At 33.5% G+C, this 12,513-nt stretch overlaps 1 non-coding gene across 1 annotated transcript; it reads left to right on the top strand.

The window, feature by feature from the left end:
* Positions 1-315: 315 nt before the first annotated feature.
* On the top strand, positions 316-388 carry Trnav-aac (transfer RNA valine (anticodon AAC)). Its single transcript has one exon. It is a non-coding gene; the product is annotated as a tRNA-Val (tRNA).
* Positions 389-12,513: the final 12,125 nt, after the last annotated feature.

Genomic DNA, 12,513 nt, shown 5'->3' with positions numbered 1-12,513 from the left:
TACATTTCTTTAATTACAAATAAAATTTTTATAAAATTTTCAGATTAATGAGAAATAATTGCTGCAGAGGTTTCTTAATTTAGGCTCACTAGGGCGTATACGTATTTTTTTTTTTATTTCAATTGTTTTCAACCACAAAATTGCTAAAACACAACTATAACAATATAATTTTAATATATTTACCTACCACTTCTATTTCAAAATAAAACGTGATTACTATTTTCCTATTTTTAACCAAAATACTGAATGTAAACAAAAAACACATCAAAATAGTTGCAAATTGAAAAAAAAAGTTAAGACACAAAAATTTCAAGTGTTTCCGTGGTGTAGTGGTTATCACATCCGCCTAACACGCGGAAGGCCCCCGGTTCGATCCCGGGCGGAAACAATTTACCTTTTTTTTAATGTTTTAAAACTTTATGTTATAAACAATACAAAATAATAACAAACAAAAACTGTTGACTTAAAATTGAATGAATGATTGACCTATAAATGGAACAATTAGTAACGTTTTTTTTACTTTATCGGAAGGATATTTTTACATCCATCCATTTGGGATAGAAACCAAAAATTAAATACATTTCATCCCTCCAAAAATTTTCAAAGAAATAATAAATACCGAAAATTCCAACGCAGTTAAGTTTCTAATCTAAAAACAAAATAAAAACAAGGATAAAATTATTTGAAAGATAACTTTTACTTTGTAACACTGCCAGTTTTAAGTTCGGACAGACAAAAAAACCGCATACAAAACTTAAGTCTTTCCCAAATCCCTTTAACCAAAAATTGTGTTCTCTCCTTAATGCCAAAAGCAATTTCGTTCGCCGCCGCCCGTTCGTGCCACAATGCAGTCTGTATACGTTATACGTACTGTAAACTGCATCCGGCTGACATAACTTTTTTGTGTGCAATTCAACACTTAACGTAAAACAATTCGAAAATCCCACATTTCCCATTTTTAAATGAAATTACAGTTTATATCCTTTTTTCTGTTTGTTAGTTCACTCGCAAACCAGCATCAAATCTTTTGTAATGTTGCGGTTTCCACATCATCCAAGGACGAGTCTAGGAAAATCCTGGTTGTGTTTTTTGTATTAGTGCGGGTGGCATGCATCATTCGCTGGTTGGTTAGCCATAAGGATATTCTTAAACGACTTCGCTTTATATCATATGAAGAAGTAATCTTATCTCAACTCAACTGACTACGATAAATGCGGTGCGGTGTGATAGTGGTGGTCTTGAGTTCCTCGAGTTTCCATTTTCTTGAGGAAGAGACCACATCTAAGGAACCAAGACAATGCACATTAGCAACAATGATAAACTTAAATAAAAACTAAATACGATGACAGTTTTCGAATTTGTGTGGTTTTATTTAAAAAATAAAATAAAATAGAAAAACGTCCTTAGAAAGGATATGGATACTACTTTTTCTTAAACATTATCTCATGTATGATTGTTTTTGTGTGTGCAGTGTGCACACGGGAAGATGCTTGAAAGAGTTCAGGGATGCATATGTAGAGTGAAGTTCTTGATGGTACAGCATAACATTCTTGCGAGATAAGGTCATTAACATTTTACTAGGTTTTTCAATCCAACGGATGGATGAATCAGAATCTAGGATCTGGTACATTGTGTGTGACAACTTGAGATTGGTTGGACGGAAAAACAAAAAAGAAATAAAGAAAATATGAAAAACACCTGAAAGTCGTCTGAATCTGAATCTGCATCTGAATTTGTATTTGTCGTTTCTTAAAGGACGAAAAAGTGATGAGGACGATTTTATGTGCAAATAGTACGTCACGTCGCTCTAGCTACATATTCCGTTCGTCGTCTGTGTAAGGATTCATCATAATTCCTACGTTTACGCCGCTATATCGTCATTCAGTCCCAGTGCCAGTGGGTGAAATAGTCTGCTGCAAGTTTATTATTGTTATTATTTTTTTTTCCTCTCTGATGTGCTCCCCTTCGGTTCTCATGCATAAATATATCAACTCATCCCATACACCTACAACATCAGAACAGAATAGAGTATGAAGTGGAATAGAAAAAAAAGGATGCAAAGTTGAAGAGATCGGGCAAGGAAAGGAGGCGAAAGAAGTAGGTGGGTTGGTGAAGTGTTTTTCTACTAAATATAGTGTGTTGTCGCCAGTGACAAAGGACAATGTTATTGTTTAGTCCTGGATGCGATGACGGTATTCTGGCCACTTTTGTTAATAACCTCTTTTCCATCATCAGAGAAACACTTTTGAATACAATGATATTATATGGTGATGGTGATAATATGGTGATAAATATATTCATAGAAAAAGGATACGCATTAAAAAAAAGGATATAAATAGAAAAGCTGAGTGATTTTTATTATAATGTAAATGCTCTCGGTGTCTTTTTGTATGCTGATGCTAATAATATGGAAGATAAACAAAGGTGATTGTCATAATTATTATACATACTTTTATGTAGGATTCATTTAAAGCTCTTAAGTTAATAAAAGTGGTATGCGTCATGGATATGCAATGAAAAAGGACGTGGAGTTGGATTACAAAACAAAAATTAAAATGGGATATTGATAAAATAATTCATTTATGTTTAAAGAAAGTATCATTTAAGCTTAAGCAAAACAAAAATTTGCTCACAAAGAATAGAGTTTATGCTTTTCCAGCAAATATCAAATGAAACCATTATAAGTTGTTTAAAATTTCGTAGAGAAAATATGGGTTTCTGGGTTTATAGCTTTTTAACTAATATTAAGGGTTTTTCAATTGGCGTGGATGGATTTTGTCACACCGTGGCAACCATTTCGTTTCGTGACATCTGGCAAAACATTTATTTATTATTCAGTTGTTTATGCCAAAACATCACGGCAAATAACACATTAAAACTTTATTATCAAAATGAGTGTTCGTTAACACAAACCTTAAGCCCATTTTACGGTAGACGTGGTGGCCCTTCACAGTCGACTGTGGCCAAATTTGAGATGACCAGTTCAGTAAACAATCTAAAGACACTCCATATAACCGGAATCTTTCAAAAGTTTTAACCTTCAACACCTATTTGTTTACATTGTTGTATTTATAATTTTGACGTTAAGTCCATGAATAATAGAAATCCAATAATAGTTCGATGCGTTGTATACACTTGTTTTGACAGATCAAAAAAAAATGGGGTGGCGCAACAGTCCGTTGTGAACCAGGGCCTAGTGACTTACAACTCTCAACCATTCCTGTGTGCGAGTAATGTTGTCAGGAATGGAGGGGACCTACAATTTTATGCCGAATCCGAACGGCTAGTTTGAGAAAGCACTTTTTCATGACAAGAATTAATCTTGAAGGATTTGTCAATTCCTCGCAAGAGGCAGTACCCGCGAAAATTAATTTTTTTAAATTAAGGTGGCGCAGGCAGGGATTGAACCCAAGACCCCTTGCATGACAGTCCAACGCACAAACCATCATGCCACGGGTACTACAGATGTTGTTGTTTTTTTACTAAATCGCTGTGGTGAGAATTTCAGATTTGATGTTTTGTGGATTTTTTTTCTTATTTAAGGTGATGTCACACTGTTATGTTTTTTTTTCCTTTGAAAAACTTAAATTATAGTGAAATTGTTAAAACTTGTTCGCTTTTCTGTAATTAAAAAAATATTTTTATATGAAATAGTCGTTTTTAAATTCAAAAATAGAATGATTAGAACATTCAAAAAAAAAAATTTCTGGAACGTACTCGTATGTATAATTTGACCGGGATCAGAACTCTTTGCATTACATTTAAAATTTAGAAAAAAAAAAACAATGTTTTTCTTTTTTGCTAATATTTTTTCAAGTTTTCTTTGCATAATAAAACAAATATCTTGTTCAGACAATTGTAACATTTTATTGAATTGGAAACTGTATTATACTCAGTACAAACTTTTAAAATTATTTATTTTTATAAGTTACCATTATATAATTATACATTTTTAAACAACTTAAAAACATGATATTTTAGTGATCCATTTGTGTGCGTTATTAATTGTATGCTTTTCTATCGAATTCTTATTAGCATTACATCACTCTTAGTTTATTACCCACAAAAAACATATAAGAAATAATATCACAAAATACAACACACTTTTCAGCCCTCCGGATTTAATTTATTTTCCCTCTATTATACATTAGATTTAATACACTTTTCCTTATCAACCAATGTTGCAACAAAATTGTCCATTTTAAGTTAGGTAAGCACTATACAAGTCATTCTTCATATTTTCTCATCAATTCGTGGTGAATTGCCATTAACAGTGGTGAATTTATGTAAGAATATAATAGCTTGTAGGCAAACCAGAATGACAGATTGGTTTCAAGTCTTTATATAGAGTGTCTTTAAAACAACCAGCCAACACCCATACGTTCAAGAAAAGCAAGATCGGCCGAGAACAATGCCTCCGTGAAAATGTACAGCAGAACACAAGGCATTCTATGACTCGCCGTGCACAAGAACTCGGCCTTTCGCAGACTTTAACTTGTCAAATTTCGCGTCGGGACTTGGGCTTTTACCCGTTAAAGATACAACTGACCCAGGAGCTCAAAGTTCATGACAAAAACACCATTTTTTCGCTGACTATGGGCTTCGAATCATTTGGAACAGAGCACCAATTTTGGCGGAAAGATCCTCTTGAGTGATGAGCCGCATTTTTGGATTAATGGCCGTGCTAACGCGAGGTTCACCAGGTAATAATGGATCCTCAAAAAATTACCAATTGGTGTAGATTTTGGGCCGGCGCGGCGCAGTGACGTAATTGGTCCGTAATTTTTTAAAAACGACATTAGTGAGGCGGTCACCGACCGTCAACACCGAGCGCCACATAACGATGATAACTAATTTCTTATGGACCAAATTGAACCATATGGACCTAGATGACATGTAGTTCCAACAGGACGGCGGCGGCGCACACAGGGGCCAAATGCATGAATTCTTGGCAAAAAATATTTTATGGCACTAAACCTTTGGAAAATGAATAAAAAGCATACATCTAGTGTTTAAATAATAATATTTTATTCCTTTATGCAAAAAATAAGAAATAAAGATTTAAATTCAAAAAAATGATTATTCAGCTTCGGAAGAACTATCGGAACTAAGAAGAGCTGATGTACCGGAAGTATCCGAGGTAAACGGAAGGTCAGGTGCCTTCAACAATTCAAGAACATTATTCTCAATATTATAAGCCTTTTTCTGGGGAAGTTTTCTTAGGCTTGTAATAAACGGGTCAGAAGAAATGAGGAGCCGCGGCGCTATGATTGACATTTTGCATGAACGATTTGAGGGTAAATTTATCTCCCGCAGGAGTTTTTTTTACAATAAGTGCACACTTAAAGGGATAATACTACCCTTATTATGTAGACACAGTGTGAGCACTAGGAAAGGGAGAGAGGGGTTGAAAGGAGGTTTAGTTGCACATTGGTTTTGAATTTCTGAATATAACAATGGCTAGGAAAGACAGTGTGTGGCAAGACATTCCACATTCGCGTAGTGAGGCTAAAGTACGAATCTCTGTACTTGATAGTACGACCGAAGTTGGGCTCGAGGATAAATTGATGAGCATTCCTAGAATCGCGAGTATTACGGTTAAACTGTTTAAGGGGAGGAATGCAACTGGCTATTTCTCTCATTGATAACTGTAAAAGAGGATGAGACAAGAAACATTTCGACGATGTTCAAGCGACGTTAATGATCTTATGATGGTAATATCACCAATCAATCTAAATGCTCTACGTTCAATACTTTCCAAGAGGCTTAAGTAACTTGCAGGAGCACCAGCCCAGATATGGGAGTTATACTCAAGCTTTGGAAGTATATAATTCTTGCATATAACATATAGCATCGCCTCAGAAAACCCAAACATCTGTCGGCATTTTTGGCGACATTGCGTATGTGATCGTTCCACAAAAGGCGGTTGGTGATACACATACCGGAAATATGGAGATCTTCAGTCTCCTCGATGCAAGTGCCATTTATGGATAATGGCAAGGGGTTTTTGAAGCATTACATTCCACGCGGTTTCTTATTCCCTATTGTACAATGCTGTTTAGGTCTGAATTTAATGAGCTTATCATATTTTGTCGTTGCACTGCCACATCCGAAGAAGAGGGATGTGAATCTGAAAACGAATATGAAAAGCTAAGAGTACTATCGTCAGCGAAACAATGTATTGGATTAGAAGTTGCAGACAGGAGATCATTACTAAAAATGAGAAAGAGTGTTGGAGATAGAACAGAGCCCTGGGGCACACCAGCATTTATTTTGTAGTTTTCAGACTTCAATCCGTCCAATACAACAGCACGCGATTTGACCCCGCTAGACTTTTTCCTGTGGGGTTCCTTAAAGTCGCAGGTCTATGCAAATTAACCACAATAGGCCCTAAAGGTGAACATAACACAGGCCATTGCTCAAATTCAGCTGGATCTATGAGGCAGAGTCATTGAAAATTGGACCACACGGATTCACATTTCGAAAAAAAAATACATTCTTACTCTTTTGAAAAATGCATATGTTTATTTCATAGCACAAATAAATGAAATTTACTCCTGTTTTAAAAGAGTTTACATTTTACAGTTGAATTTCGTTAACAAATGTTAATCCGTTTAAAAGATATCGAATTTTGAAGAAAAACTAATTAAAGAAAAAAATATAATATATCATAAAAACTTAAGGACCCGTTTTCAGAAAATAAGAAATTTTAGTTTTTGATTAAAAAGTTTATCGATATTTTTGGTCTTCAAAAATTTGAAAAAAAGGGAGTGATCTTATCGGTGCCCGTATGTCAATTTGTCTAAGATTTTAACAAAATATTAGTAACAATATTTTAAGTGAGATTCAAAAATTTTAAGTGTATGTATCACAATACTTGAGTCAAAAACCATTTTCTATCAGTTTTCGTGCTTTGTAAAAAAAGTTATCAATTGAATTTTTCTTAAAAATTTACTTAAAGTTACCAACAATATATGATAAAATAAGTTTTAAGAAAATTATTTTACCCAATTTTAGGAGCATGTTTTGAAAGTTTTAATTTCTTATAAGAAAAATAAAGATTGGATTTTTCTATATATTATCTTACGTTAGTAACAATTTTGCACAAAATTAATATTTTTGGAGTCAATCCTTCAATTATTCTCAAGATTCTAATTTAAAATAAAAAAAAAACTGACTGAAACGTTAATAAATGTTAAAAACAATATTTTGAAATAAGATAACATTATTTTGAAGTCAATTTCTTTGATTTCTGCAAAGATATTCGAGTCGAAAATACATTTTTACCAACTTCGGGTAGAATTGTTTTTAGTTTTTTTATTGTTTGTAAAAAGCTTTTATTTTTTCTAAAAACTTTACCTGGTGTCATAAAAGTTATGTTATACCATTTCTTTTAACAAAATATTCTAGCTGACAAATATTTTTGTTCAATTAGTTTGATTTATAAAAATTAGTTAGTTGAATTTCTTTAGTATTAATACTAATTGGGTATCACGTTAATTTTTTTCAACGTTTTTATAATATCAATAAAAAAAAGTACAATTCAGTTCATCTTGCTAAATACTAAACTATTTTCTCAAACTGACTTACGTCTTATTTAAAATGAAAATCTAAAATACCTAAACATACTCAAGTCATACAGTCTGTATGACTTGATACAGACTTAAGTACAAAAAAAAACTTCCAATGATCATTACCAACTTTCTTCCTGATCATTCTTCTACCACGATTTATTAATAATCTTTAATCTACTTAAACGCTTCATTGATCACTTTTTGCCCATTAGCCCAGATCTATCAAGTTAACTGCTGCGCTTACTTTTTGTACGCTTCACTTTGTTTTAATGTAATAGCATTTGACGTTAAATAGTCAATTAGTGGTTAGACTTTAATATCCTGATAGTTTCATTTCACACTTCACAAAACCCATCACCATCATCAGGCTTATAGTGTTTAAAAGAAAAGCATTTTTTCTTAGATTAGTTCTCCGGCTTGCCGTCTATACCTAATCGAATGGGCTACCTGATGTGAAATAATCGCCTTCGCCTTGTGCTCCACTTTGATAGATGGTTATATAGATAGTTTACTCGAAGTTGAATTCACCTGTTTATAGATTCCAGGCGTACAGCACCTTCTCTCCATCAGAGAACAACCAAAAAACCGGTAGTAAAGTGTTGATATTGAAGTTGGATATCTTATTGTTTTGTGTTCAACTCTGGAAATAGGCATTTAGTGTCAAAAAGAGAACGACAGTGATTACCATTAAAAATTCATCGAGACCATTTTGTACGTTGCCACATCTTAGCATTGACTTTAATTATAGCGCCATCCACACAAAAGATGAAACGTGACGACTTATGGACGAGTAACTGCTGGATGGATATTAATTCATTTTTTTGCTTTGTTCATGGTTCGTGTTGTCCAGGACACTTTGTTTTTGTAGTTATTGAATGAATGAGGGTTGAGTAAGGTTAGAATAGCCACGTTCCATGGAAATGGGCTTGAGTTGGGTTTCTGGACATATAGGAACTACATTTATGGCAAGTATTGGATTCGTAAGAAAAATCGAAAACTATATCCCAAACCATATGGGTCGATTGAGTTCAAATTAAGGTTTTTGAGCTCTGAAGATGTAAGATAAAAGTAGTCCCGATACAAATTTGTTGGTCAAAAATCGTATTACAAATACAGACCTTTGATGTACTGTAGATAAAAGTAGAAGGAGGTTCCAACTTAAGATAGAGCTTTGACGTTTGCTCGAGTCTTGTATATAAATGTTAGTTTAATTAGGCGTGTTTTTCTGGCACAGCTATCCGTATCAGCAGTGGGAGCTTCCATGTATTACAAATACAACACCCTGTTAATAAAATTATTAACTATTATTATTAAAATTAAATTTGGCTGCGGGTAAAATATTGTCATTTTTTGAGTATCGATCGGAGAGAAATTGAATTTCGTAAGTTGGTAACTCGGATAATAATACACTTTTCTAGCAATGTGAAAGTCTTCATAATACTCGACATTTTTGAATTTCTCACGTTTTCGAAAAAAAAACTATTTTTTCATTATTGTTCCGGACCCCATCGAGGTATTCATCAAAAGAAAGGTATTTTTAAGCCTTATACACGCAAGCAACCCAAAAGATTTTTCGAGCTCTGTCTACGGAGTTTCAACCCAGCCCATGACAAATTATGTGTCGGTGGCATTATTTCCTGAACTAAACCTTGAAAACAGATGCTGTTTTCACTGCTTGATAGAAAATTAATACACCTTTCTAGCAATGTGAACATCTTCAGAATACTCTACAATTTTAAATTTCTCATTTTTTCGAAAAAATCATGGGCTAACCCCTTGTTTAAAAAACTCAAAGAGTCTCGATAACTTTGTTCGCAGAGTGCAAAGCACTTTAAGTGCGTTCTTTTATTAAAATTTATTTTAAATTTTTATTGAAACGCGCAAATCAAGGAACGAGGTGTTCTTATTATTTTTCTTCTGTAATATCGTTTTCTATTTGCGAGTTTTAGGGTATAACTACAACGGCCACTTTTTGCAAGAAGTGGGATATTTACAATAGTAATTTTTTTTCTTTGTAGGGCCATTTGAATTTGAAAACGACATAAGTTAAATATTTTTTTTAAGTTTTTCTGACCTCAAAATTAAAAACAACGATGCAGTAAGCTTTATTTTTGGTAAAAAAAAAAACAATGTTTTTAGTTTTTTTTTTGTAAACAAATGGCGCTAGACAAACCAAAAATGTTTGGTAATTTTGTAAATTTACCACTTTTTGCCAAAAGTTTCCATTGTAGTTAAGTAAAGGTTATTTATACAAATTTTGACAGTTTTAAACTTCAAAAGTCTTCCACATTTCAATTTCGACGCTGCATATAAATGGGCCATCTATAAGAACGACGACAGACCAAATCTACGAACACAGCACAATATGTCAAAAAGTTATCCAAAAGCAAAATCAAAATAACAAATAAAACTTTGAACAAATTATTATAATAATATGAAACTCTATTTTCTTTATTTCTCTCACAATATCTTCTCGTGAATCTTCCAGTTTTAGCAATTTGCTTTGGTTTATAAATAAATTATACGTAAAAAAAACTCAAAAATAATCTTGAATAAAATTCGGTTTTTCTCTGTTTTTGTTTTATTATCTGACAACTTAAAGTTAAAATAAAATAGCAGCGGATACTTGCTTTTAGAAATCGAATTTGGCTGCAGATAGCGATGCCAAAAAAACACGCCTACTGATTACTGTTGTCGTTGTGTATCTCGAAGGCATGTTCGTAGAGTATGATAAATGGTTATGGTCCGGTATTACACCGTGATGAATGCGCATTTCTCGGTTAATCATTCGGTGATGTACTAGTACGTCTTATTTTTCATCGTTGTGCATTATTCGAAAGTTAATCATTCAATTCTTCCCTTTTTCTTTTCCGTTTTTCATTCAAGCAAGACTTAAAGTCCACAGCGTAATATGGGACTTGTTTAGCATTTTTCTATTTGCAGTGAGAGTTTACTCTTTTTAATGTTTGTTGCACTATCTTTTTATAAGTAAAACGCTTCATTTTGTACAGGATTATCCGTTTTAAGATTTCAAAAGTAAACTTAAATAAAATACATATTAAATATTTTGTTCATGGTATTCCTTTTTATCATAAAGTTTGGACGTTGACTTATGTGTGAAACACAACATCATTTAAATGACTACCACGCGAATTGGTGCAAGCATATTGGGCGGTGTTTCAGCAATAACTTTTTTTGTATGTTATTTTATTTAAAATGTTTTATGAGACGAAATCTCGTAAAAGGCTGTATGTTAACACACAGTTTTTTTTAACAGAAATGTAAATTTTTATGACGAATGTTGGTTTTAAGTGGTCAAGAGTTAAAGGTTTCTCTGCATAGACACTGCCTTTCACTTAGTCTAACAATAAAAAGTCCAGAGGTGTCAGATCGCATGACCTTGGTGGCCAGTTGATGAGAAAGTACGACGTCAGGAGATGTCTCTTGCAATAATGCCATATTCGCTTGAGTTGTGTTTCATGTGGCACCGTCTTGTTGAAGCCATATATTCTCCAAGTCAAATTCTTCAATAGCAGGCAAAAAAAAATTCAGTTATCATAAGACCATGATGCTCCGAAATGATGGTGACAGTCGTTTCATTGTCGTTTTTGAAGAAGTAAGGTCCAACCACAACTCCGGACCAAAGAGTGCATCTAACAGTGACTTTTTGTGGATGTAATGGCTTCTCTTCAATTTCTTGAGGATTCTCAGAACCTAAAGTATCCACCGAGACAGAAATGTGCTTCGTCGCTGAAGAAAATTGTATTCGAAAAATCGCCACAGCCTGATGTTCAAGCACCCATTCAACGTCTCTACGACCGACGCGACGATGTAAATAGTCAGCTGGCTTCAGTAGTTGCGTGAGGTGAAGTTTAAATGTAAATACGTGAACATCATACGTGCAAAATGCACCATAATGTGCCGTAAGACAGTCTTAATTTCTGAGACCAACAAAGAATCGACACATTCGGATCTTCTGCAACACTTTCACTTACATCAGCGATATTTTCAGTAGTACGAGCGAAACAATGAGGCCCTACAATATCCAATCCAATAACAAATCCAGTCTCTTCAAATTTGTTAAAAATGTTGCCAATTGCTTGCGTAGTTGGACGATTATGTTAACCATAATCTTCTCTTAAAGCACGATATGTAGCTGTGGCAAAATCACCATTTTTGGTAGTAAGTTTTATCAATTTGTATGCGTTGTGCGATAGTTAAGCAAAAAAGTTTGAAAGATGTCCTAAGCCACACTGATTTTTGAAGTAACAACATAAGGTCTGTTGTTTGCCTTATTTTGGGAACCCATGGTTTCATAAGTGTCGTTGGAATCTTTTTTATACATAATTCATTGTAAAACTAAATAAAAACATAGTTTTGTTACTGTAAGCTGACTCTACTAAGTTCTTAAATTACACAAAAAAAAGACATAATCTGTAATAATATTTTGTTGTTATTATTAAAAAAGTTGATGTCAACAAATTTTGCGCCATCTGTTGAACTCAAATATCAACACTACTTAAGCACTATTCACATCAGCACGACCAACGACCAATATATGAACGAATATTCGTCGATTTTGACATTTCTTTCACATGATAGTTTTTAATTTGTCGCCGTAAATGAAGTTTGAGTTTGACAATTGTTTTTTGTTTGTGTTTATCATTATTGTGCTTTGAAAACAAACCATTGGGAAAGTGCAGTCAAAGCTTTATTTGCTTAAAATAAGTTATTGGTTTCCGTGTTAATAAACAAAACAAGAAAAAGATTTCATGTGCATCCATTTAATGTAAATCGGAAAATTGAAGGAGAATATGTTTCCATTCATGACCGAAACCAAAACAAGGATGATTTTTTTCGTTGCGAGTGTGGATAATGCGGAACGCGAATAAAGTTTGACAGTTTGTATCAACTAAAATTTTTTCGCGACGAATAAATT

This window comes from Eupeodes corollae, chromosome 3 (assembly GCF_945859685.1).
Source record: "Eupeodes corollae chromosome 3, idEupCoro1.1, whole genome shotgun sequence".
In the NCBI taxonomy this organism is placed as follows: domain Eukaryota; kingdom Metazoa; phylum Arthropoda; class Insecta; order Diptera; family Syrphidae; genus Eupeodes; species Eupeodes corollae.
Note: the sequence above shows the minus strand (reverse complement) of the source record. Positions and strands in the feature narration are given on the sequence as shown.